This window comes from Setaria italica, chromosome I (genome assembly GCF_000263155.2).
Source record: "Setaria italica strain Yugu1 chromosome I, Setaria_italica_v2.0, whole genome shotgun sequence".
Lineage (NCBI taxonomy): Eukaryota > Viridiplantae > Streptophyta > Magnoliopsida > Poales > Poaceae > Setaria > Setaria italica.
The window spans coordinates 20,485,964-20,510,324 of record NC_028450.1 but is presented as its reverse complement, the minus strand read 5'-3'; the positions used below and the strand labels follow the sequence as shown (position 1 = coordinate 20,510,324).

The following is a 24,361-nucleotide window of genomic DNA, read 5'->3' as shown; positions in this document are numbered from 1 at the left end:
TTATGTATGGTTGCCTAGTTCATTTCTCTCAACAAAGTTCTATGCACTTCCTTTTAGTATGTCACCACCAACACCAACCACGTGGGTTTTGAAAAGATTCAAATGCTATAAAGAAAAACTCAAAAGTCTTGATACTTATATTGTTTATGGATTGACCCAACACAAAGAATGTATTGAAAGGAGGAAGAATTACATGATATAAGGAAATAACTACAATCATGCACCGTGTAGTCTTAGAGTTGAAGAAATAAACTGCATATCATTTGTTCTGTTTCTGCTCCTATAGGGTCCGTTGTTGGATCTTTGAATCACCTGGGACTAGACAGTACAATTAGCTTCTTTTTCCATGAACCAGAAAGCAAAATATAATTCCACAATCATTTCTTCATGGGGTTCTTCAGCATAGCTGCTTGGGAAATCTTGAAGCAGAAGAAGAAACAGTCATATCTTCCAGGTCCCACAGCAAACGAGACCCGTTCGAAGTCAATTTTTTTTTATAGTGTAGATTTACACATGCATTCTGCTCCGATCCTTTGTTTGGTTCCAGTAACGGTACTGTGAACCGTAATGGAAATGGATCACAGGAGGCTTATTAGCATGCATGGAATCACTAACTTGGTTCACATCATAAGTAAATGAGGTAAAGAGTTTTTCACCCTGTTACCGTGATAGCTTCATGGGCATGACCGAACCAGTCTGTCATTCCAGAGCAGAAATCTTCATAGCCTTCACGAAAGACTGATTCGGTGCTTGTCTTCTTACCATGACCGATAAATTGGTTAATCCAGAGACTTTAGCCTTGATTACCACTCTTCAAGAAATGCGTTGGTCATCCTGTCTCGTCTTTTACCGCCAGCTACAGTACAACAACTGATTCGTTGATATACTTGAAAAGAGTCGGTCGAAAGCATCGGTGAGTTATCTTCTCTTATCTAACTTGTTTATCCATGTGTTCTTCTTTGAACTTTTTTTCCTTAATCTTTGCCATCATTTGGATGCACTATCGAATTTTTATTTCTAAATCTTTACTATAATTTGGATGCTATAGAATTTCTCTAAACCTTTTCTAATATCATTTGAATGACTTGGAATTCATCCTTGCAATCCATAATATAAAGATATATCTTGACAAACACATTAGTCTCGATGACTATTTTGCCACTCAATCACCAAATCATAAACAATGATCCACAACCATTTTCTTTACAAACCTAGAAAAAGATGTGGACATGTAAAATGTACAGTCATCAAAATAGGCTCCACGAACAATGAGTTTATGGTGTCCTTGGTGACATGACTGTTCGTGTATGCATCATCTTGCTTGTACATAAACACCATTGTCCTTGTCAGGTTGAATATTCTTTTTTTGAACGGACGGCAAGAGAATTGACGAATTTTTATTAGAAGAGGAAAGATATAATAAACGAAGAAGCACTAAAAAGAAAACAACTAGGCGTCTCTTAACTCCGAGACACCCCACAAGACTGCTAGCAACTAAAAGAGGGAGGGGGGACCATCCGAACAGAAAAAGAAGAGATTAAACAAGAAGAGCTACTAAAGATTGGGGGGCGTTGGTCCCAAAGATCCAATCCCTTAGGTTGCCAACTGATATTGTTGAAATTCTTCGCATATAAGGAAAGCCACTTTGTCCACTGTTTTGATTTCCTAATTGAAAGTTCTTCTATTTCTTTCCTTCCAGATATTCCACCAAAAGCTAATGATGAGACCATCAAAATTGGACCTGTTTTTCTTGTCGATCCTGGCTTGGCATCTTTTCCACCAACTATATATGGGTGTAGGTAAAATCGTTGCACAAATATTTTGGCATATCGGGGTCTGTATCGCAGAGCTTGCATACTGGGTCACGAGGCCACCCTCTCTTTTCTAAATTGTCTGCGGTGAGAATTTTCCTATGTAGAAGGATCCAAGCAAAAATTCTACATTTGGGTTCTATCTTTGCTTTCCATATTGGGGTGATCGACGGTCTCTTAGTCTGCCCAGAGAATTGTATACAGTACGCACTCTTTGTTGTGTATTCCACATCAGGTGTCCATCACCAAATTATCTCATCCTCTGCATCTGCATTATGGTTTAAAAAGTGTATTTCTTCCCAAAGGTTTGTATACTCCCTCACCTCCTCCCCCATCATTAGTGGGCACACTTGGTCGATCCAGTAATTGTCTTGCAAAGCCTTCTATACGTTGAAGTTTTTTCTTTTTGACTTCTTGAAGAGGTGCAGGGCTATATTTTTCGGTGCATGCCCATCAAGCCAACTTGAATGCCAGAAATCGTTTTGTCACCCTTGCCCATTGTGACCACCATTGATGCGTGGAAGAGATCTTTGTCATTTTTGTCGCACGGGATATATAGACCTTGCCATAGTCTTCCATCATGCTTCCATTGAAACCAGCACCAACAAAGTCGAAGTGCTCTTGATTGTCTTTCTAAATCAAGAATTCCGGGTCCCCCCATGTCTTTTGGTGTGCATACCGTGAGCCATCTGACTAGGCAATATCCCCCACTAGCTTTCTCCGGCTCATCTCCCTTCCAAAGGAAACTTCTTCTCATTGGATCGATTTGCTTGACTAGCCATTTCTGCGTTGGGAAAACTATCAAGTGGTAGATTGGTTGCGCAGTTAATATACTTTTGACTAGAGTTTCCCTACCTGCCGAGGAGAGGAATTCACCTTCCAATCGGGCAACCTGCCACCAATTTTGTCAAGAAGAGGTTGAATGTCTACCCTCCTAAGACAACGGGTATGAAGTGGAAGGCCTAGATATTTCCCTAGGATGATGCAAATTCTGCAAGGAAGTCTACCAATGCTTCTATGATTTCCTCTTCTGTGCATTGTATTGCTCATGTTTATTCAAAGCCCTGAACAATTTACGAATAATTCCAGCATCTGCTTTGAGTGTTTTAGTTCCTCACGATTTAGGTTTGCAAATAGTGCCATGCCATCTGCATAGCGTGAGCATCGCAATTGTGCCACCCTTGGGAGAATCTGTTTTAAGATGCCATTAGTAGCAGCTAGCTCAATTAATTTTTAAAGGGGGTCAATGGCTAGGACGAAGAGCATTGGTCATAACGGATCACCTTGGCGGAGGCCTCTTGCATGTTTAAATTTTTCCCCTTGGTATTCCACTAAGCAACACTCTGGATGACGATGTGGCTAGTAGAGTGGCTATAGAGCCTCTCCATTTTTGTCCAAATCCCTAGGCTTCCAAAGTTTCAACAAGAAAAATCCAACTCAGTGGGTCGAAAGCCTTTGAAATGTCTAGCTTGATGAATAGAACCGGCCTTTTGCATTTGTGTAGAGCATTGATCACTCTTTGGACATAGATAAAGTTACCGTGAATGCATCTTTTTTTAATGAACGCATTTTGACATCCGAATACTAACTCTTCCAACTTGGGTGCAAGTTTGTCCGCAAGAATTTTTGTGATGATCTTTGCCAAACTGTTGATTAGGCTGATTGGCTGAAATTCTGAAACTTTGGTTGCCTCCTCCTTTTCAGGGATGAGAACAATATTAGCTTCACTTATTAGCTCCATTCTACTGGTTTTAAGGGCATGGAAGGCATGTAGAGCTTTGACTAGGTCAGTACCAACTACTGGCCAACATTTCTTGTAGAATAGACCAATAAAGCTGTCGGGTCTAGGGGATTTTTCAGCCGGTAACTTCATGACCACCTTTTTTTATCTCGTTTACTTCAAATGGGTCTTCCAATTCACTCAGGTCCTAAGACTGGTATCCTAGATTTGCCCAATTTAGGCTTCACGTTCTCTCTTGTGATTGCCCCAAGAGTGCTACGAAGTGCTCATAGATTGATGCCTCCTTTTGCTGATGATTTTTTGCGATTCCATGCGTTGTGTTTAGGGATGGTATGTGTAATTTTCTTTTCCTTTTGTTTGCATACAACATGAACAGTCTAGTGCATGCATCTCCTTTCCAAATCAAAGTTAGCCTGGAATGTTGTCTACCTCATGATCTTTAGATGGCCGCAAGGCCCACTGATTTGGCCTTGAGGAAACATCGGAATTCCAACTCTTTAGTCGTGAGTGTCCGTTGTTCCTGAATGGTGTCCATGAGGAGGAGGGCTTCGTTCGCGACTGCAAATTGAAAGGCCAAATTGCCCAAATTTTGCCATTTCCACAATTTAAGTGCCATAGCCATTTGGATTAGTTTGACGTGTAGACATAGAATGGCATCTTGGGTGTTCACCGGTTGATTCTATGCCTCCTATACAGTTTCCTCGAAGCCTAGCATATGCACCCAGTAAGATTCAAAACGGAAGCCCACATAGCTTTGCCTAGTGATGTTGCTGGTAAGAAGCAGAGGACAGTGATCGGAATCCATTGTCGGCATGGCTTGTAAATCTAAGTTTGGGAATAATAGGTACCAGTCGGATGAGCCGAACAGCCTATCAATTCTTGTGAAAGTCAGCTGGTCTTGTTCATTGCTCCATGTAAACTTTCTGCCATGCAAGTCAATCTCCATGAGCTGGGTCTCATCTAAAGCCTCTCAAAAGTAGTTCATCATTCTCCTATCTAGTCTGCTGTTGCTCTTGTCTTCAACTTTGTAGATAAGGTTAAAATCCCCAACCACTAACCACTCTGCTAGTGCGAGATCTTTCAATCCTTTGATTTCCTTGAGGAACAATAGCTTGTCTTGGTCTTGTTGGGGGCCATATACTCCAGTGAGCATCCAAGAAATGTTATCTGCCTTCATGGTGATGGTGGTAGACATTGTGTATTCTGTGAGATGGAGGTTGTGCAGACTGAAATGATTTTCGTTTGCTGTTATAAGCATGCCGCCTCTAGTTTCTGTTGCCAGTAAAGTCACAAAGTTTCTAACAAAGTTTGGTCCCAAAGTTTCGTCTACAAGTTGAGTATACCAGTGGTTTTAGTTTGCTGCAGGCATACAATGGTGGCGCTTGATGAGAGTACAGTGTTCTAGATGCTTGCTCTCCTTGCCACAGTGTTTAAGCTGCAGACATTCCAACACAACAATTTATAGTTTTTTAGCTGGGCAGGATGGGGTGCTAGGCTTGCAGCGAAGGCCGGATACAAAGCCGATGAAATCTTGTTTGAGTGGCCCATCTAACACTGCCTCGAATGTGGGCTGATTGGCGAGATTCGTGGGCATCAGTGCTGGGCCACATGCCCGATTGAATGCACCGCTGAAGCTATAGGACCAAATTGCCGACCCTTTAGAGTCTGTTACAGACCATGGCAAGTTTAGAGGTTTTTTGCTTAACATAAATGAACCAACTGACGACTAGATTGATTGATGCTCTGGGTGGCATCTCTAGGCCCTTGGGGCCTCCACTTCTTGTGCTGGTGCTGGGGCGATCTTGTTCTTCTTTTTGTTCTTGGGTTTGTTCCCCTGCTTGAGGATGGTCTTGATGGCTACCATTCCCATGCTATTGAGAGGCTGCAGGAGATGCTGTGCAAAATTGTTGAAATCAGGATTAGCTTAATGTTGAGAAGAAGAAGATAAATCCCCTATTTTGTTCATCAAGACTCTTTGAGCTAACTGAATGCTATCTGTTCCTGGGTTGAGTTTTGCTTTGGCAGGAAGCCTATTGCTCTTCGTTTTGTGCCGTGGGTGTTGTTGTCTCTATTAGTGTTGGAATAAGAGGGGATATTATCGTGCGTCAACTGGGGTTCAGAGGAGTCATCTTGAATAAATGGATTACTAACAGGGAACTACTCTTACTCAAAGGTGGAATGTAGGGTTCAGTATCATGTCCCTCAACTATGTGCTATTGAACAGATTGTATGGGATGCTCTTGATTGTGCTGTTAGACAGTTTTTATGTCTCTTTTGGTGTTTTGTTGTGTTTCTAGTACTGGGGCTCATGCTGGCTCTAGTTCTTGAGACCCAGGTGATAAAATCCACATGGAGGGAAGCTCTACTATAGGTTTTGTAGGAGTGGTGCCCAAGCCTATTGCTTCTTGAGGAGAGTGCTCAGCTATGGATCTAACAGTAGTGGTTCCAAATTCAAGTTCTTCATGTAAAGGATGCTCAACATATGTGACATGGGAGTTGAGTGGGATCGTTGATTCCTTATTCACCAGACTATTTTCTACCACTAGTTCAGGAGCCAGATCAAAGGAGTTACAGGGAGTGACCATATGCGTGATGCGAACCTGCCCAACTATAGTGGTTGAAGTGGCCAGCCTTTGCTGCTCCCCCTCTCCATCAGCCAACTTGACACCTCCCCCAGTGATGCAATTGGGGTCCATCCTAGTGTGTTCTCCAGCATGTCCATGATTTTTTGCTCCTTGGATGAGTACCCTGCATACAACTAGGGGGTGAGAACCTCATCCCTCATCGAATCATACCAAATTGTAGGATGGTAGGGTGAAGGAGACATGGATTCGACTAGGTGAATGCTGGAGTCGATGGGTGGTTGGTGCTCACCCAGGATTTGGACTAGACGGATGGTGAAGGAGATTCTCTTGATAGCTTTCTTCGAGCGCCAGGTTGCTGTTCCCTGCATGACGACTCTGCTATGATGGCCTCCTTCATGCTGGTTGCCCCCCCCCCCGGTATCGGGTGGAACTGTAATAGTCCTCGACTATACCGCGGCAGCGTGTCATTCGCCCCAAGGAGGACTAACTTCAATGGCGTCTCACACCACGGTTGAAGTTGTTGTCGTGGTCATCCCTGTCCTTGCGGCTACGGTAGTCACGGCCGGCGTGGTCATCATGCTCTTCACTATTGCGTTGCTCCCTAGTGAGTCTAGCCCCCCATAGTTCCAGAGAAACTCGCGGCGAGGTTTCCTTCCGTCTCCTCCACCCCTGCCGCCATGGAAGGAGAGTTCCTCCACGACGTCCATGTGGACGTAGATCTTGTAGTCATAGGTGCCCTTGAATCCTTTTGGCGGTTCATGGTGCAGCTCGACGGTGTCGTTGGTGGAATGGTTCCTATCAGGATCAGTGATAGTCAGCAGTACCCGCTTGGGGATCTTACTTGGATTGGAGGACCAAGCCTAGAGATTGAAGGTCCGCGTGCGGTCTTGGCAGCGGGAGTGTCCCTCGACATAGTGGATGGCGTAGGTTGGACCGATGATTTTCACTGCCTCCTCCTCAGACCAGGCGTGGACTGGCACCCCGTTAATGCGCAGATGCCTGTGGAACACCAGCTTAGTCTCCATGGCACCTTGGCATTCCATCCACTGCTCGAAGTTGAACACCCGGCTGCGGTTCCGCACGCTGGGGTAGTGCAGGACCTGTTGGTAGGCCTGGCTATCGGAGAAGAAGATGAGGTACTACTCGGGGAAGTGCTTGACCACCTTGTTCTTGTGGCAGTTGATGTGTAGCTGCTCCTCCAGGGAGTCGGCGACGTGGTGGGTGCCGGTGTCGTGGATGTTGCCGTTGAGCCAGCAGACAACCATCTTGCCGATTAGTGCCTCCCTCTTGTGCATCATGGTCCCGGTCGCAGTGATGGCACAAACCATGAGATCAGGGCGAGCGTGGGGGTCGCCGGGGTATGTTCCCATGGCCATCGGTTGTCCCTTCGTAACTTGGAGGTAGGATCGCCCTGCCAAGAAAACTTGCTCGCTAGGCGAGAGAGTGGCTGGTGTTGGATGGGAAGCAGGGTGGAATGAGGGCCGGTGCTGCTGCTTTGTCTTCTTAACTTGCCTCTTTCGGGAGGGACGGGAGTGTGCCTTGTGCCCCATTGCAGACATCTCCAGCATTTACTCTTCTACCGACAGTCTGAAACTTTGTGCTGTGTTGAGAAGCAATTGAGGCATTTGCCTCTAACACGAGCTCTGTATCTCTCTCTTCTTTGAATGTCTTCTTCAGGTTGTTGGAGCTGTGATTCTTTTCATGGATGAGAGATCTCGTTGCGCCACCAGTATGCCAGCTTGACAACCTGGAAACCATGCTCATCAATTTGTGGCAATGTCTCTATCATGCTCCGCTGAGATCTTGCTGATGGATTCTGGTGCGGATTCACCTATTGCTGCTAACACTCTTTGTTCCAATGACCTAAGCTAGCCTGGGTGGTAGAGGATTGAATGCCATCCACCACACTAGTCCTGGAGCACTCTCCTTGCAGTAAATTCCATTACCACTCCGAGTGGTAATCCTCCATGGATTTGAATGGAGGTGACCTTTGTCCTTGAGGCTTATGTCTTTGAGAGGCTGGCTGCCCAATGTCCTTCCCTTTCTCTGCGCTAGTGAATCGCCTCTTTGCTATCTTCTGTGCTAGCTCGCTGGGATTTGTGTTGGCCATGATGTCTTTTGCCGCTTGTGAATCTCGCCGGATCTCTTGGTTGTTGATCTTTGAATGATGTTGCGTGTGAGGGGGTCCTCATCGCAGCAGGCACTGTCGAGCCCAACGCCCCCTGTCTTCAATGTAGTTCCATCTTGTATTTGTAGCTCCCATGCGAGATCTGGAAGGAGGATAGATGATGTGGCGCTGAACTGAGGATGATTCGCCAAATCCTAGTGTCGTGGCAAGACAGGTGCTTCCAAAGTTGGTGATGCTGCAGTGGATGATGTGGTGAAGGTTAGCAGGATCCAGGCCACACCATGGCCCATCCTGATCTCTCTCGATACAAGGTCGCTTCGGGATGGGGGAACGGTGAGGACGTAGATCGGCGGGGGCCTTTGTGGCGGAACCGCCCAACTTAAGCTGGTTTAAGTGCGCCTAATCGCTGTCGAAACAGCAATTATCCAAAAACGCACCTAAAACAGCATAAGCCCGGTAGTCCGTCGAGTGTCCCTAGGACTCCTCGAAGAATCCACGACGTGTTTCATAGCCATACATCAGGATAATATCCGCGATGGGATAATATCAACAAATATTACATTTTTAAAGACATATCAGAGGTACGATATATTACAACCATAGTTTGAAACAACTTAATCATGCAGGTCAGTGTGGTTCTAAGAATTTAAAACCAGTCCGGAAGAAAAACAACATTTAAGTTTTATTCTAGAGTATCATGAGACTCATAAGATACCCTAGGTCTTCGGGGCTTCCTCTTCGGTGGGTCCCTGCTGGCTTTCTGAAAACAACAACAAGGGATCCCCTGAGTACGAAGTACTCAGCAAGTCTTACCCGACTAACCAATATAATAGCTTTCTTTGGAATGCATGTCAGCCTTTGGGTGTGCTTGGTTGACACAATTTTTGCCGAAAAGCTTACTACGAGTGAGGCCTTAGTTTTATCTTTTATTTTAGTTAAGTCATTACCTAACCATTCTAGATGATAACAGAAGTAAAAGCAATCACAGCTGTTGATTCATACAGTACTTGGCAACAAAAATTTTATATCACATGAGTTCATGCTACGGAGCTTAACAGCGATCAAGTGCATTCATAACCGAGAATTGCGGCGATCCGGATCAAATTACATCCTGCAGGAGAGTACCCCGATCACCAGCATCATACGACTGTCCAGGTCGTACTAGCAACCTCTCGATTAGTAAAGTCAATGATTAGGAACACAACTACCCGGACCCAGGGATGCACCCCCACATGGGACCCCACGTCTGGCCTGATCTCCATGTGAGTTTCAGGCTACACCCCTGCCAATCTCCAGCACGTCAAATGCGGGTACGAAGCATTCCTGATCATAGAATTTACTAACCTACTGGGCTTTACTGGTCCCATACCCAGTAAGTGATCAGAAGTTATCACTTGATCAATGGTTAAGACACGGCCCAGTCCTTAAGCAGATTAATAAGCAGACAGAACTACATCTCTAGCTTCTGTCTGGTTCTATACTTCAAACTATCTTTCCTAAACAGCATGTATGATCAAGAGTTTTCCCTAAGGTTGGTAAACCAAGCATGTAAGCGAGTAAGCAATTCTAGACTTGGGTAGTTTCTAGGATTTGAACAAGTGGCAAAGATGTCCTTAAATCAAGGCATGATCATACACAAGAATAGGTTTCATTCAACTCCTAGACCTAGTGCATATAATAACCAAGTAACCTATAACTAGTCACATGAAATAACAACTCTAAAATAGATAGGTATAAATGCACCGGGGCTTGCCTGGGATCAACAAAGTTAGTTCTTCGGAAATCTTGTTTATTGAAAGAGGCACTGTGAATGCTGTCCATCTCCAGCTGAAATCCATGAATTCCCACTCCAGGAGTTGTGACGTCTACGATTCAGTATATGCAAGAGTTAGAGATGCAAACTTTTGAATACAAGACTATACAACTTTCCTTCATGATAAAGTTGCAAGCCAACAAGGACTAGACAATTTATCATGATAAAGTTGCAAGCCAACACACAAAAACCCGAAAAGATTAGCCCACCATTTTTATTTCCTTTACTAAACCTACCTTAGACCTTTTTATTTATTTTTAAAAGCATTATAATAATTTTCTAATCTCGAAAACCTAATTCCTATGAATTAATAATGATTTGTGGATAAGAAAGCATTTTTCAAGATTTTATACATTTAATAAAGTTCAAGCATTTATTTAAATACCTTAGATAAAAAGGCATTCAATAAATACCTAAATTTTTATTATGTTTCCTAGGGTTTTAAAACTTTAATGCATAAAGGAAAATAAAACAATCCTAATAAAATTGGTTTCACTAATTTTGGATACTTCTAGAATTTCCTGGAATTTAAATGGTGAAAATCTTATTTAATCTATTTATCTAATAAAAGAAAACCTAAAGTTTAATTAAAACCCCGGCCCAAACTTTTCTCACCTAACCTTCTTCTACCCACTATCACTTCCACCTAGGGCCCATCCGGTCTCCTATTCTCCTTCTTCTTTTCTTCACTAATGCGTGGGCCCACGGCCGGCATTTTCCTCGGGCTGAAAAGTGGCCCACCAGTTTTTAACCTGTGGCGCATGGGCTTCTTTGCGGCAGGTTTGCTTTGGGCCGACTCCTCTTTTCTCCTTTCTTTTTCACCCGCGATCGGCCCATCTTCTCTTTTTCTTTTTCCACTTGACCGGCCTGCTAATCCGGCCTAGGATCCCCCTTTCACCCATCGGCCCACCTTCATCTCCACCTGAGCCACACGGCCCATTTCCCTTCCGATCAAAGGACAGCCCACCGGCTCCCCCTTTTTCTTCTCATCGTACGGGCCAGCTGGGCCGTCGCCTTTCTCCCGGCCCAAAAATGGACGGTGGCCCTCTTTTCTTTTTCTACTCCACCCGGGCCGCACAGTTCACTCTTCCTTTTGAACCAACAGGCGGCCCACTGACTCTCCTTTTTTATTTTAGGCCGCGCGAGCTAGCTGGGCTGGAATTTTCTTTGGCCCAAGACGGATGGCCGGTTGGGCTGGCACTTTTCTCTGGCCCAAAACGGGCGGCCGGTTTTGCTTTTCTCCTGTGCGCACGGCGTCTTCCTCCCGGCGCCAGGTTTTTTTCTTCCTTGCGCCAAAACAGGGGTGCGCACGGGACCGGCGGGGGCTCGCCGGCCGGCGGCTCGCCGGCGACGGGGTCGGGCCGGGGAGGAACCCCCAGGCCGCGACACACCCGTGGGCGGCGGCGGCGCTCCGGGAGGTGGCCGGAGGTGGCCCCTCCACGGCGGCGGCGGCTTGACCGGCTGGCGGCCATGGCGGCGCACGTAGGCGGCGCAAGCAGCTCTCCTGACTTCCCCAACAGCTCCCACATCCTAGCAGGACGCCCCTAAGCCCACTAATTGAGAAGAACATTCGGTTCAGGAGCTCACCTTGGGGAATTGGGTGACGGCGGCCGGCGGATCGGTATGGCGGCACACCGGAGCTTGACGGCGGGAAGCTGGAGAATGGAGGAGCTTGGGACGTTGAGGAGTAGCTGGCGGAACTTTGGGTGAATGGAATTGCAACGAAAGGTGGCGACGTGGGTGAATTGGCCGGCGGCGGCGGCACTGATTTGTTTGAGCTCTACTTCCGTCGATGTAATACTGCCGGGTGAAAAGGATAAGCGCGGGGAGCAATCGTCGTGATCCTTCCATCGCGCATGCGTGCCACCTCAACAATCTTGAACGCCTGCGGACGTGGCCGTCGTTCTGGCCGGTCGTGCGCGAGATGCCGGCGGCAGCACGACTCTGTCGTTCTGTTCTGTTCCTGCTGTCTGCTTCTCTTTAGCTCCTCCCAGCCAAAATATTCAGACCTCTTTTACTCGAACCTTTTGATCCCAACTCGCAAAACTTCTTTAAGCAAACTTGTAGAGTAATCCAAGTACTTCATTTGATAGATTGGCCTTTACCCGAGATGAGCACCCTAAGGTCAAGATTTTTGAGCTCCAATGTTTCTGTCAACGTGTACTGAACTTCAGCGATTCAGTTCGACGGTTCACAAAATGTGGTCATTTACCCTTCTTTAGCACCAATTTCAGTAGCCCAATCGTATTCCATATAGGACAACTACTCCCTATTTGTGTTATACAACTAATAAGGATTCCATTTTGCACCAGAAACCATATAACCTTTGCACTGGATTTTCCGGAAACTTGCTCCAAACATCGCTAGTTAACACTGTTTTCGGACTTAGAATTTACGCGGCTCGAGAGTTGGCCGAAATAGCTAGAGTGCTGATTTTGAGCTTTGATTTAAATTTGATTCTTTCGCTATCTCTGAGCAAAAACACTTTATTAAACATGTCCAAGGATCATACTTCACCACTGTCTAGTTGCCTTTGCTCACTTACTTGAGAAATTGGACAGAATTCGGTTTCAAACATAGAGACTCGTCATGTTTTCCAAACTTAGACTTAATTCGGCAAGGAGCTCGAGATCGGTTCAATTGCTGACTTTTGGCTCCAATTTGAATTCAAACCTCCCACTTTCTCTGAACCACAACTATTCATTTACCTTCTTCATAGTCCATATTTCACTAATGTCCAAAAACATCTGCTCACTTTTAATGAAATTTCTCCAGAAATTGGTTCTAAAGGCAGGTACTCAATACCAATTTCAGACTTAACCAATTTCCAGCAAGGTCGCCTATTGTAACAAAGTGCCAATCTTTAGGCCTTTATTTAAAATGGTTCTCTCCATTGTTCCTGATCAACAACACCGAAATGTTGAATTCCACAGTTCATACTTCAACATGGTATAGTTGCCCTGATTTACTTATTTGAGAAATCTGTCAGAACTCAATTTCCAAAATGGACTCTGAGCTGTTTTTCTGATTTCTTGTTTTCGGACGGTGAATAGTAAACGTTGCTTTTCATTTCCTTTTCTGATTTCCTTTGAGTGTTTAGGATCAAAGATTATTCCAAATTGTTGACCCTTAAGTTCAGATCATCTTTACACTGCTATTCTATATTTTTGCCGATTTTTTCTGAATTCCAAATTCAAAATTCAACTTTTGGTCAAATTTGACCCGAATTTGATTTTCGGTCAATTCCTTTCTCCTTTCTTCTTGAACTGCTTCCAACTCCTCCAAGTTACTTTGATGACTTAAAATGGCGGTTGTTACAGCCTTGGCCGGATCTGGGGCGGGTTGGGTGAGCGCGCCGTCAATGGTGACGGATTTGGCTAGGGTTGGATGGATGGGGTGGGTATCGCGATAGGAGTCGCCTCCCAAGGGGGTGGGGGCGAAGGGGCCATCTCCAAAACTAGGGTCCTGGAGAGCTGTAGGTTGAATATTCTCTTGAGCAGTAACTCCTTTGGCATGCTATTGTTAACGTTCAACCATTCCTCATTAAAATCTTTCCACGTTTCCTCTATCATGTCTTGAATCTTCTCCCGTGCCACTTGAGCTGTGACTCCGTGCTCTTTCAGGCAGCTCCCGATTGTGGAAGAAACATGATGAGAAGGCATTTTCTCTCGCTGCATACACATGCAACTCCTTGGTTATACTTTCGGGAGGTGTAAATATTGAGAAGCTAGCATATAAAAGGGCCCCCTATTCTCTTCTAACACTACCCAGTAGGAAAATATGTAGCTTTGGATACGGTACAAGTAATAAGCATATTAGCTAGAATCATAACTGAAACAGTGACATCCAAAATTACTAAAACTGCAATTTTGTTTTTGAACAAGAAGCTCGTATAGGAATATAGAATGTCAATAAAGCAAAATAATATTACCTCATATGACCTAAGATCATCGAAAAGTCTGAGAATAACGCAGAGCGCCTGTACTATTTTAGGCAAACTACGTACCCAATCAAAAGCTTCTTCTGTGGCCACATCTCCGATTCCAACAAATGACGTGCATGACAACAAGTGACAAAGCACCACTTCTTGCTGAAACATGCAGATGTTCCTCAACGGTTGTAGGGACATACCCTTCCTAGCGCTATTTTACCCCATTATTATGGGCTCTAACTAGATCTACTATCTGCATATTCCGGGAAAAAAATGTTGGTACCTCATAATTCCACCTCTTGTATTTTGGATGATGGGAGAAAACCTCAAATGCATACAGATACAGAAAGATCATATACCTTGTTTGGTTAGGAAACCATGCATATACAGGGGCGGATCCAGGGGGCCTAGGGGGGCTGCAGCCCCCCGAGAGCCTGATTTTACCTGTAAAATACTGTAGATAAAGCCTCAAATCACCATTAATTTCTAGCTCTAGCCCTTAATCTCTACTATTTAGCCTCCCCTCCCGAGGTGTTCATCCTGGTTCCGCCCCTGTGCATATATATCTGTTTATGCCATGCATATGCATCCCCAATGTAATTTTTCCCTTAGGATATATCCTGTTAACATATTCTATGCAATCTTTGTTTAGGATTGAAGGACATGATCAAGCACATGAACGTACAATCCGAGTGAGAGAAAATTTTGATAGCGAATGCGAGGCTTCAATAATGGCTGAGTCCAGTCATCTTTAATAATGACACATCTCCATCGTCAGCAGCCTGAGTTTCTACTGTCCCCACACTAATTAAAAGTATATCTCAAGGACTCAACAGGAATCCCTCCACTCCTTGCTGCCCCAGACGAGATGTAGTTTATATGCATCCAAACTTTCATGCCACAGAGCTGTGATGGTGAGGATAAGGCAGGGGTGGTAGAAAAAGGGGCTACGGTGGCGAATTAGCAATACCATCCCAAATTCGCCATTCTGAGAAATATTGATGCCGTTCCATTCTGCCGACAGTGCTACACGGACGAGAACAGACCGTTATGCGCCTCCATTTTTCTAGCCATTGCAGGTGGTGACCTACTGACACGGTTAACAAGTTTGCGCACGTCACTTGACAACTGACAGGTTACGTTCCTCATCAATGAACAGCCAGGTAAATGCCTCTGCCCCCGTGCCCCGCCGGTTCAGGACCATGCCTGGAGGCTGCAAGGTAGGAACGCAGGGCTGTTCGACGGTGTCGGGGGCTGCGCGATCGGATCGTGGGATCCTCCATGTTTTGAATTGTATTTCGCAATGCAAACTAATACTTTATGAGCTTATTTAAAATGGTATCTTTCCTAATCTGCTTAATGTCAAGATCAACATAGAAATGAGTGGTGAAAAAACTTACAAAGTTCTTGAGGTATTTCTCCTCTGGTGCTAGCTTATCATCAATGCTTTGACAGGCATCCAAAACTTTTCCAAGAATGAACTTCATGTTCTCTGGGAGACCATGAGCCACCGCAGGGTCCCAGCTGAACAATGTGATTTTTCATCAAATATATTAAGTTTTATCATTATTCAGGAATAATTGTTGACAAATAAGTAGTTATCCAGCAGTTTGATTTAAATTCACAAAGGGTGAATATCAAGGAATAAATAGAGGACAACAAATACATCTTATGTACAGTTTCTGCAGCACAACAATAGGAGAAACATCATGAATAAAGAAAGGGCACAATTTTCTCTAGTTAGGAACAAAGAAAACCTATACTTGCGATGCCATTTCCTGTTGTCCATCTTTATATGAAAGATTTATGAATACAATTCGTTTTCCAGTAAATTTTGTATTGAGTAAATATTCTATTTAGATACGTCGTTTACTTTTACTATTTTTTAAATAAAGTGTTTATTTCTAGTCGGATGAGAATACAAACCTTTCTATACACTTGGTAAAAATTCGCAGTCTTGTAAAGTTTCCATAGATATCATAAGTATCGTCTAAGATGGACACAATGGCAAGCACCTTTGACAATATTATCCGACCTCGTGAGTAACTTGGATCAAAATATACTCCTACGATCCAAAAATAGCATTCCATAACTCTATCTCGAGCAAATGATAGCCTTGATTGAAGCTCTAGATCATTCCACCACCTGTATATGTTAATCAATAAATGAACCGTTACTATTAGGTCTCATTTGGATCCCTTCATTTTGAAGGAATTGAAATTTACTTAATGGAGTAAGCTATTTATCTTGAACGTGGCATTCCACAACTTTCCAAAGTTTAGATATAAACCTATCTTAAATTCGTGAGGGGTGGGAGATGGAAATTGATTCTGTAGATCCTCGTACTATGTTTCTAGTGTGGAACTTATAGCACGCTCTTCGACTCTGAAAGCAATAGAGATTGCGTGAAAGAATAGATTGATTAGGGTATACAATATGTACAAATATATAGGCAGCTCCTGGTGAGGTTTATAGAAACACAACCGACCAAGAGATAAGACTGTCCATAAGAGATAAGACTGTCCATCCTAATCCATCTAGATCCATCTAGGGAAGGGTAGGGAGCTAGGCCTGGTGCACAGCCAAGGCCCATGTACACGTATAGCACATACAGCACATACACATCTTCTAACACACCCCCGCAGTCTGATCGTCGGCAGCTTGAACGTTCAGACTGGACCTGAACTCCGTGAACACTGAAGAAGGCTTGCCTTTGGTGAAAATGTCGGCATATTGAGAGCTCATTGGAACATGAAGAATACAGACATCACCAGTAGCAACGTGCTCAGGAACAAAGTGTAGATTAATCTCCACGTGTTTTGTGCGCTGATGCTGAATGGGGTTCGAAGACATGTAGACAGTGATGCTGTTATCACAATAAACTAAGATGGTGCGACGCAGAGAAACATGCAGCTTAACTAGAAGTTGTCGCAACCAGGAGACCTCAGCAACGGTATTGACAACTGCCCGATACTCAGCCTCGGCACTTGAGCGAGAGACTGTAGTTTGTCACTTTGAGGATCAGGAGACTAAGTTGTCGCCCAAAAAGACTGCATATCCGAAAGTGGACTTCCGGGTGTCTGGGCAAAGTAAACCAGCAAATCCAACTGAGTAGAGGGCTAGAGATGCAAACCCAAGTGAAGAATGCCACGAATATACCGCAAAATGCACTTCAAGGTGGCAAGATATGGCTCACGAGGATCATGCATGTGTAGACAATCCTGCTGAACCGCATAAGCAATGTCGGAATGAGTGAAGGTGAGATACTGTAGAGCACTAGCGAGCCTTCGAAAATCAGTCCCATTGATAAGCGGAGCACTGTCAGTAGCAAACGGCTTCGGATTTGTAGCAACCGGTGTGGAGCAAGGCTTGCAATTAGTCATACCAGCACGTTCCAGAATCTTCAACATAAACTGGCACTGACATAGAAAAAGACCATCACAGACCGCTAAACATGCATACCTAGAAAATGATGAAGTGCACCAAGACCCTTCATCAAAAACTCCCGCTGTAAGGCATCAATAGCGCGACGAAGAAGAGGTGGCGAAGACGCCGTGAGGACTATATCATCCACATAAAGGAGAAGATAGACCATGTCATCACCGTGGTGGTACACAAATAGGGAAGTGTCGATCTTGGCTTCCACAAAGCCGAGCTGTAGCAGGTGAGACGCAAAGCGACTGTACCAAGCACGAGGGGCCTGCTTAAGTCCATACAAAGAGCAATTTAGCTGACAAACATGATCAGGATAGGTGGAATCCTCAAAACCAGTAGGCTGAGCACAATAGACTGTCTCTGAAAGCATCCCGTGAAGAAAAGCATTCTTCACATCCAACTGATGAATCGGCCAATGACGAGAGAAATCTAGGGACAGCTTTATACGGACGGTGGCTGGCTTGATGACATGACTGAAAATCTCAGAAAAAATCAATCCCGGGTCGCTAAGTGAACCCACAAAGCACCCATCACATTTTGTACCGCTCTAGAGAACCGTCGGCATGAAACTTGTGTTTGAAAACCCACTTTCCAGTAACAACATTGGCTCATGCAGGACGTGGTACCAGATCCCATGTGTGATTGGTCAGCAGCGCGTTGAACTCCTCATGCATGGCCCAGCGCCAATTGGGATCAGCGAGAGCACCCCGGTAAGTGCGAGGCATTGGGACAGCTAGGAGGAATGAAACAGTGTTGGCAGATGAAATCCTAGCATCCTACGCGTCGTCATGGGGTGCTGATTGGCGACGGGATGCATGGGAACCGCACCACGAGGAAGAATGGCCGGAGCAGGAGCCTGTGTGGGGGGAGAACCATGGGTGCTTACCCGATCGGTTAGAGCGCTCACCGGTGCAGTTGGGGGACTCGCCTGACCGAGCGGAGAGCTCATGGGGGTGGTCAAGGCATTCGCCCGATCAAGCAGAGTGGTTGCTGGGTTTCTCGGGGCGTTCGCCCGACCGAGTGGAGAGCTCGCCGGGTCGGTCAGGGTGTTTGCCCACCTGAGCGGAGCGGTCGTCGGTGCAGTCAGGGTGCTCAGTCGACCGATCAGAGAGGTCGCCGGTGCGGTCGGGACATGCGAATCTGAACCCCGTGCGTAAGGAAGAAGGTACGTGTGCTGGAGTTATCAAACTCGCGGCCGTTGTCACACTGAACAGTCTTCACAGTGGTGTCAAACTGAGTACATACGCACAGAGGAGAAGTTAGCCAGAATCGCAAAAGTGTCAGATTTCAGACATAAAGGGAACATCCACAAATAATGAGAACAGTTATCAAGAATGAGAAAATAATATTTATAACCAGACACACTGTGAATAGGAGATGTCCACAAATCGTAGTGAATAAGATCAAAATTACGAGACGTTCTAGAAGCAGATGACTGAAAAGCGAGGCGAGTGTGCCGCCCTAACTGACATGCATGGCAGATGGTATGAATGTCCTTATTACAAAAAGGAATGACCAAAGCAGCTTTGGACAAAACTTCATGGCCGGGATGGTCGAGACGGCGATGCCACACAGAGGAGGTGGAGGTGGCAGTGAGAGCGTAGCTAGCAGGAAATCGTAGGGGATAGAGTGGCTCGGAGCTATTGCACCTGGCGATCAGCCTTCAAGACACCAGATCCTTCACAAAGCAGCCAGCTGGATCAAATTCAATAGAACAATTGTTATCAAAAGTAAACTGGCAAACAGAAATAAGGTTCTTAATAAGTTTAGGTGAAACTAAAATATTGTTAAGGGACAACGAACCCGAAAAATGAGCTGCGCTAGTAGCCATGACATGAAGCAAGGAACCATCACCGACAAAAATTGATGAAGGAAAGGGATACCGTGGATGATAAAAATGTGAAAGAGTACCAGCGTCTGAAGTCATGTGTGAGGTGGCACCTGAATCAAGATACCAGTCGTTCGTCTGCGGCTGGTTGAGGGTTATGGTGCTGAATGTCGAGGCGACGGACTGCTGATCCCAGGAGGAGGGTAGGCCCGTCATGGCACCTGTGGCACCTGCTACCATTGGTAGGGCGCCTGCTACTGCTGAGCGTACAACACCTGCTGCTGGGTAAGGAGGGCCCGCTGTGCTTGCTACTGAAACACCGGTGTGGGCGCGGCTGGACGGGGAGGAACGACGGCCTGCTGCCAAGGGCCTGGGTACATTTGAATTGTATCAGACCAGGGGTTCTAGAAGGAGGGCCAGGGGCTGCCGGACTCCTGGGTGGTGCCGGGGGTAGGGGCTTGGGCACCGGTGGCAGGGGCCTTGCTGTCATTGCCACTACCTTGCGGCTGCTGACCGCCACGCTAGCCCCTATCCTGCTTCTGCTTGGAGGAGGGCCCCCCTTTGCCACCCCTAGAGTCGGAACACCCATCAAACTAGTGGGAAGGTGAAGAGGGGCGAGAGGAGGAGCCAGTGTTGATGCTAGTGAGCAGTGCCGCGGACCGAGTCGAGGAAGAAGGCGCCATTGTGAGCTTCTCGAGAAGCAGATCATCGCAGAACTCCAGGAAGGAGTGAAGAGGATGAGAGCGTGGGATGTCACAGCTGATGGAGGTGAACTTCTCGTTGAGTCCGCGGAGGATGTTGAGGACAAGGGTGCGGTCAGAGACTTGCTCGCTAAGATCATCGAGGGCATCCGCCATGCTCTTGACGTGGCAGTAGTAGTCCATAATGGACAAGTCACCCCAGACGAAGGTTGGAACTTGGCGTCGAGGTAGAGGGCATGCGTCTCCCGGTTGCTGAGAAACTGCGTCTCAATGGCGAGCTAGGTGGCGTGGGCGATGGCGCCACGCTCGCCACGATCCATGACGACGTCGATGAGGTCGGTCACAATGGAACCGTAGAACCAAGACCTGACAACGCAGTCTATCCGATCCCAATCAGGAGAGGTTAGGGTGGGAACGTCACGGATTATGTGATCCTACAGCGAGTACTTGCCGATGGTCAGGAGAAACTGCTCACGCCACCGTGAGTAATTGTCGGCGACGATGTCAAGGATGACGGGGATGAGGCTCCGAATGTTCTGCACGGGCACGGCTTGGGCGTGTAGGTTGAGGACACCGATGGCCTCGTGGAGCATCATGGCCTGGTAAGCGTCGGGCGCCTGGTCGGAGAGGTCGGCACTGGCGTCCTCCTCATCGGATTCAGGCGGGATGCCCTTGCACTCCTAGGCGGTGTGCGCCAGGGCCTGGCGTAGGCGGGTGTCAGCGGCATCGCGCTGCTGCACGGCAGCGGCGGCCTCGGCCTCAGCCGTGACAGCAAGGGCGAGGGTGGCGGCGTGGGCGTCCATGCGAGCGGTGCGGCGCGGAGCAGCGGCGGTGGCGCTAGCATCAGCCGCGCACTTGGCGGCCTCAGCGGCGGCGGCGTCAGCCGTGGTGGTGGATTACTTGGGCGGCACAGTGCCGGCCATGGAGGGCAGCGGCGGTGCAGAGCCTGTGTGGGAGTAGCGCCAGCGGGGCTGTGCTGGGAGCTGTGCCGCCGGCGTGCTAGGATGCGGAGGGTAAGGGATCGGGGATAACCTGGACTCATGATACCATGAAAGCAATAGAGATTGCATGAAATAATAGATTGATTAGTGTATACAACTTGTATAAATATATAGGCAGCCCCTGGTGAGGTTTATAGAAACACAACCGACCAAGGGATAAGACTGCCAATCCTAATCTATCTAGGGCCCGGCAGGGAGCCGGCCTGGGCCTGGCGCACAGCCAGGGCCCATGTACATGCACAGCATATACAACACATACACATCTTCTAACAGACTCGCTTCCTTATAGTAGAAGTGCAGCACATGAATTTCTCTCTCCCATATGGCCAACAATAATATACAAATATAGTCCACATACAACTATATTAGCTTAATTAATTTGTGTCTAAATTATAATTATTAGAATGGAATCAATTCCAAGGATCCAAACAAGGTCTAAATGTGAATTGAAATCTCCACAGGAAATTGAAATTAGCGTTGTCTCAATTATTCTTGTATTAGGGAATGCCAAGATAGAAACTATTTTTAGAAAGAGCAGCGACTTCACCTTGTTATGATATTCAGCTCTTGCATGAGATTGGAGTTCAACTTTGCTAGTTCAATTCTCAGTTCATCACCTTCAGTATCTTTTCTATATGCAGAAATATGATATTTGACTTCATATATTCTTACCCTCCTAGAAAGGGGATCCCGTTCAAATTAGAATCAAATCATCCTACATGCCATGTGAGACCAGAGTATAGCCACTACTTTAGGCCCCTACTTGTTTTGAGCAGGGGCTCCTTCTACTTGTTGGGGCCATGATTTTTACCATCAACTCTAGCAATAGCCCCTACATCTGAGCCCCACTTTCCCATGACAGACGGGACCTATTCATCAGTGCCTCATCTTTTTTCCTCTCTTTTTCCCTTCCCAGCGCATCTCTCGCGTCCCTTTCTCACCAACGACGCATTTCTTCATGTACCCCGCATCCTCACGCACCTCCGTCTCCTCGTGATGTATTCCCGCCCCCATGGTACATCTCCAGGTCGGTCCCAACAAGGTGGCCGGTGTGCCGTGGATCCCCTCGCCAGCCGGCAGTTGTTGCCCCAGTCGAGGCCCATTGAGGCGGGGAAGGTAGCAGCACGGCCTATCGGTGCTGGCCACCACCCATACCTGCCTGGATTCGTCGGAGGAGGAGCAGCATGGTGGTCCATCGAGGCGAAGGAGCTTGCTCAGGTTCTTATCTTCTCTTCTTTTCCAGGAGAATCGTGTGTTTCTTCTCTCTATTTGTGATGCCACCCGCTTGATTTGGTTGGCAACGTTGAAGAAGGGGTTTGGTTGGGGCAAGGTTGAAGAAGGGTTTTGCTTGGGGTAGGAAGAGGTGGACCAGTGCAAAATCGAGCTGCGATAGAAGGATTTGGGTGGTGGCAGGCGGAGCAGCGACGGCAACGGAGAGGAGCGAGGCGGCGGTGCTACCATTCCTCCTCTAGACGTGCGGGAAAAGGACCAATGATCGAGTAGGGGATTTCTCTCTCCACCTTTGGAGAAGGGGTCGGAAGAAAGTAGGGGACCTCGTTAGAGTAGGCACCCAAGTAGGATCTCTGTTAGAGTAAGTTTTTCTTATCTCAGCCCCTATATATTTTGAGTAGGGGCTTGAGAAGGGGTTTTGCTGGAGTTGCTCTTAGCATACTACAAAACCAAAACTATTTCCTATAGGGAAACCGATAGGAACATACCGACCGGGATAAAATGACAGAGAATTTGAAATTTCCTGTGGCCCGGCCGACAGAAATATTTTTCCTGTAGGTATTTCTCTGTCAGTTTCCCTACAGGAAATTAGGTAGTCATCATGTTTATAAACCCACAGGTTACATGATTTCTCTGTCGGGTGAGTTGATTTCTCTTTCAGATCATAGACCTGGGAAATTGCCACCAGCCTGTTATGAATAGGCTAATACAACATGATTTTTCTTCATGTGTGCACATCCACGATAGGAAAACTGCATCATCACCAGAATACTAGGTTCTGATTTTGGTGAATTTCATTTCACTTCAGACAATAAACAGCATTGCAGATTCAAATATTTGTAGAATTCAGATCATAGGTTCATATTGACAGCATATAAATTATAGGATGTTCTACCAAACCCTCACTAGCATTCAACATAGTGCATAAGATCACAGGACAGAACATAGTAATGATTTTGGCCTTAACCTTACAGAACACGCAATGCAAGTCCGTCTGACAAGCTACAACCAAAAGGCATCTACCGTCACCATAGTGCATATATACTATATATTAACCTACTAAGTCATCCATGATAAGCTAACAGCCATGCTTAGCATATGTTGTTTGTATACAGAAGTCTGAAAAAGTGCACTTGCCAATGCCGAGTGCATCATTGCTGAATGATAATATTTTCGCTTGAGTTTGTCACACAAGATGTGCTCCTCTGCTCACGTCCATCATTGCTGTGACGAATGCTCCTCACCATCTGCATTGAGAAAATATAATTTTATATATCCATTTGTACTGACAAAATACCATAGCAGGCTCCGGCGTGGAGGCGTCGGTCCAAGGAGGCGGCGGATCTGCGGATGGCGCCGGACCATGTGGGGGACGCGGTACGACAGGATAAGGATAAGGTGAGAGCGTGGGCTGGCGCCTGGCGGTCGAGACTGGGGGAAAATGGCATGCGGGAGGGGAGTTTTTTCCTTTTAGCTGAGGGAAGGGATTTTCAGGTTTCGTTCGGAGCCGTGCCAGTTCAAGGAAATAGCACGCGCGAGGAGGAAAATATTTGGGCGCCAAGCAAATCCGGTGCGAAGTGCTCAAACCTGATAGTTAACTACTCTGTGAGTCAATTTCAATGTGAGTTTCGGCGAAAACCGACGGGTTATAATTTGTTTGTTCCTCTGTGCTCTCACGGAACCGACATAAAAGTAACCTGGCACACATGAAAATTTCGGTTTCCAGCAGTCATAGCCACCGTTTGAAGATCACATGCACTCGCATCAGTATTCTTAAGTTGAGTTAGCACATCAATGATCTCCTCTTCAAAAAGACGGTCTAGGCAAAGATGCTCCAAAACGTCAATGAGATGAATCCTCTGATACAGGCTACAAGTACCTGAAGCTGCGATCAGTTTTGCCACTTCTTCCTTCAATTGGTCTGCTCGTCGTGCCATCCATGTCTGCTGAGAACAATTACATAAACTGAGCACATGGGCACTGACAATTGGTCCATAACTCTGAGATTCTTACTATACGTTAGGCCAAATAGACAATTGGCACTGTTGTGTGCTATCTTCTAATCTTAGACCTGGTTTGGTTCCTTGACTTATTTTTAAGCACCCATCACATCAAATATTTAGATACTAATTAAGAGTATTAAACGTAGACTATTTA

At 46.2% G+C, this 24,361-nt stretch overlaps 1 pseudogene; it reads right to left on the bottom strand.

The window, feature by feature from the left end:
- Positions 1–1,023: 1,023 nt before the first annotated feature.
- Positions 1,024–24,361, bottom strand: part of LOC101766009 — a 25,609-nt pseudogene continuing 2,271 nt past the window's right edge.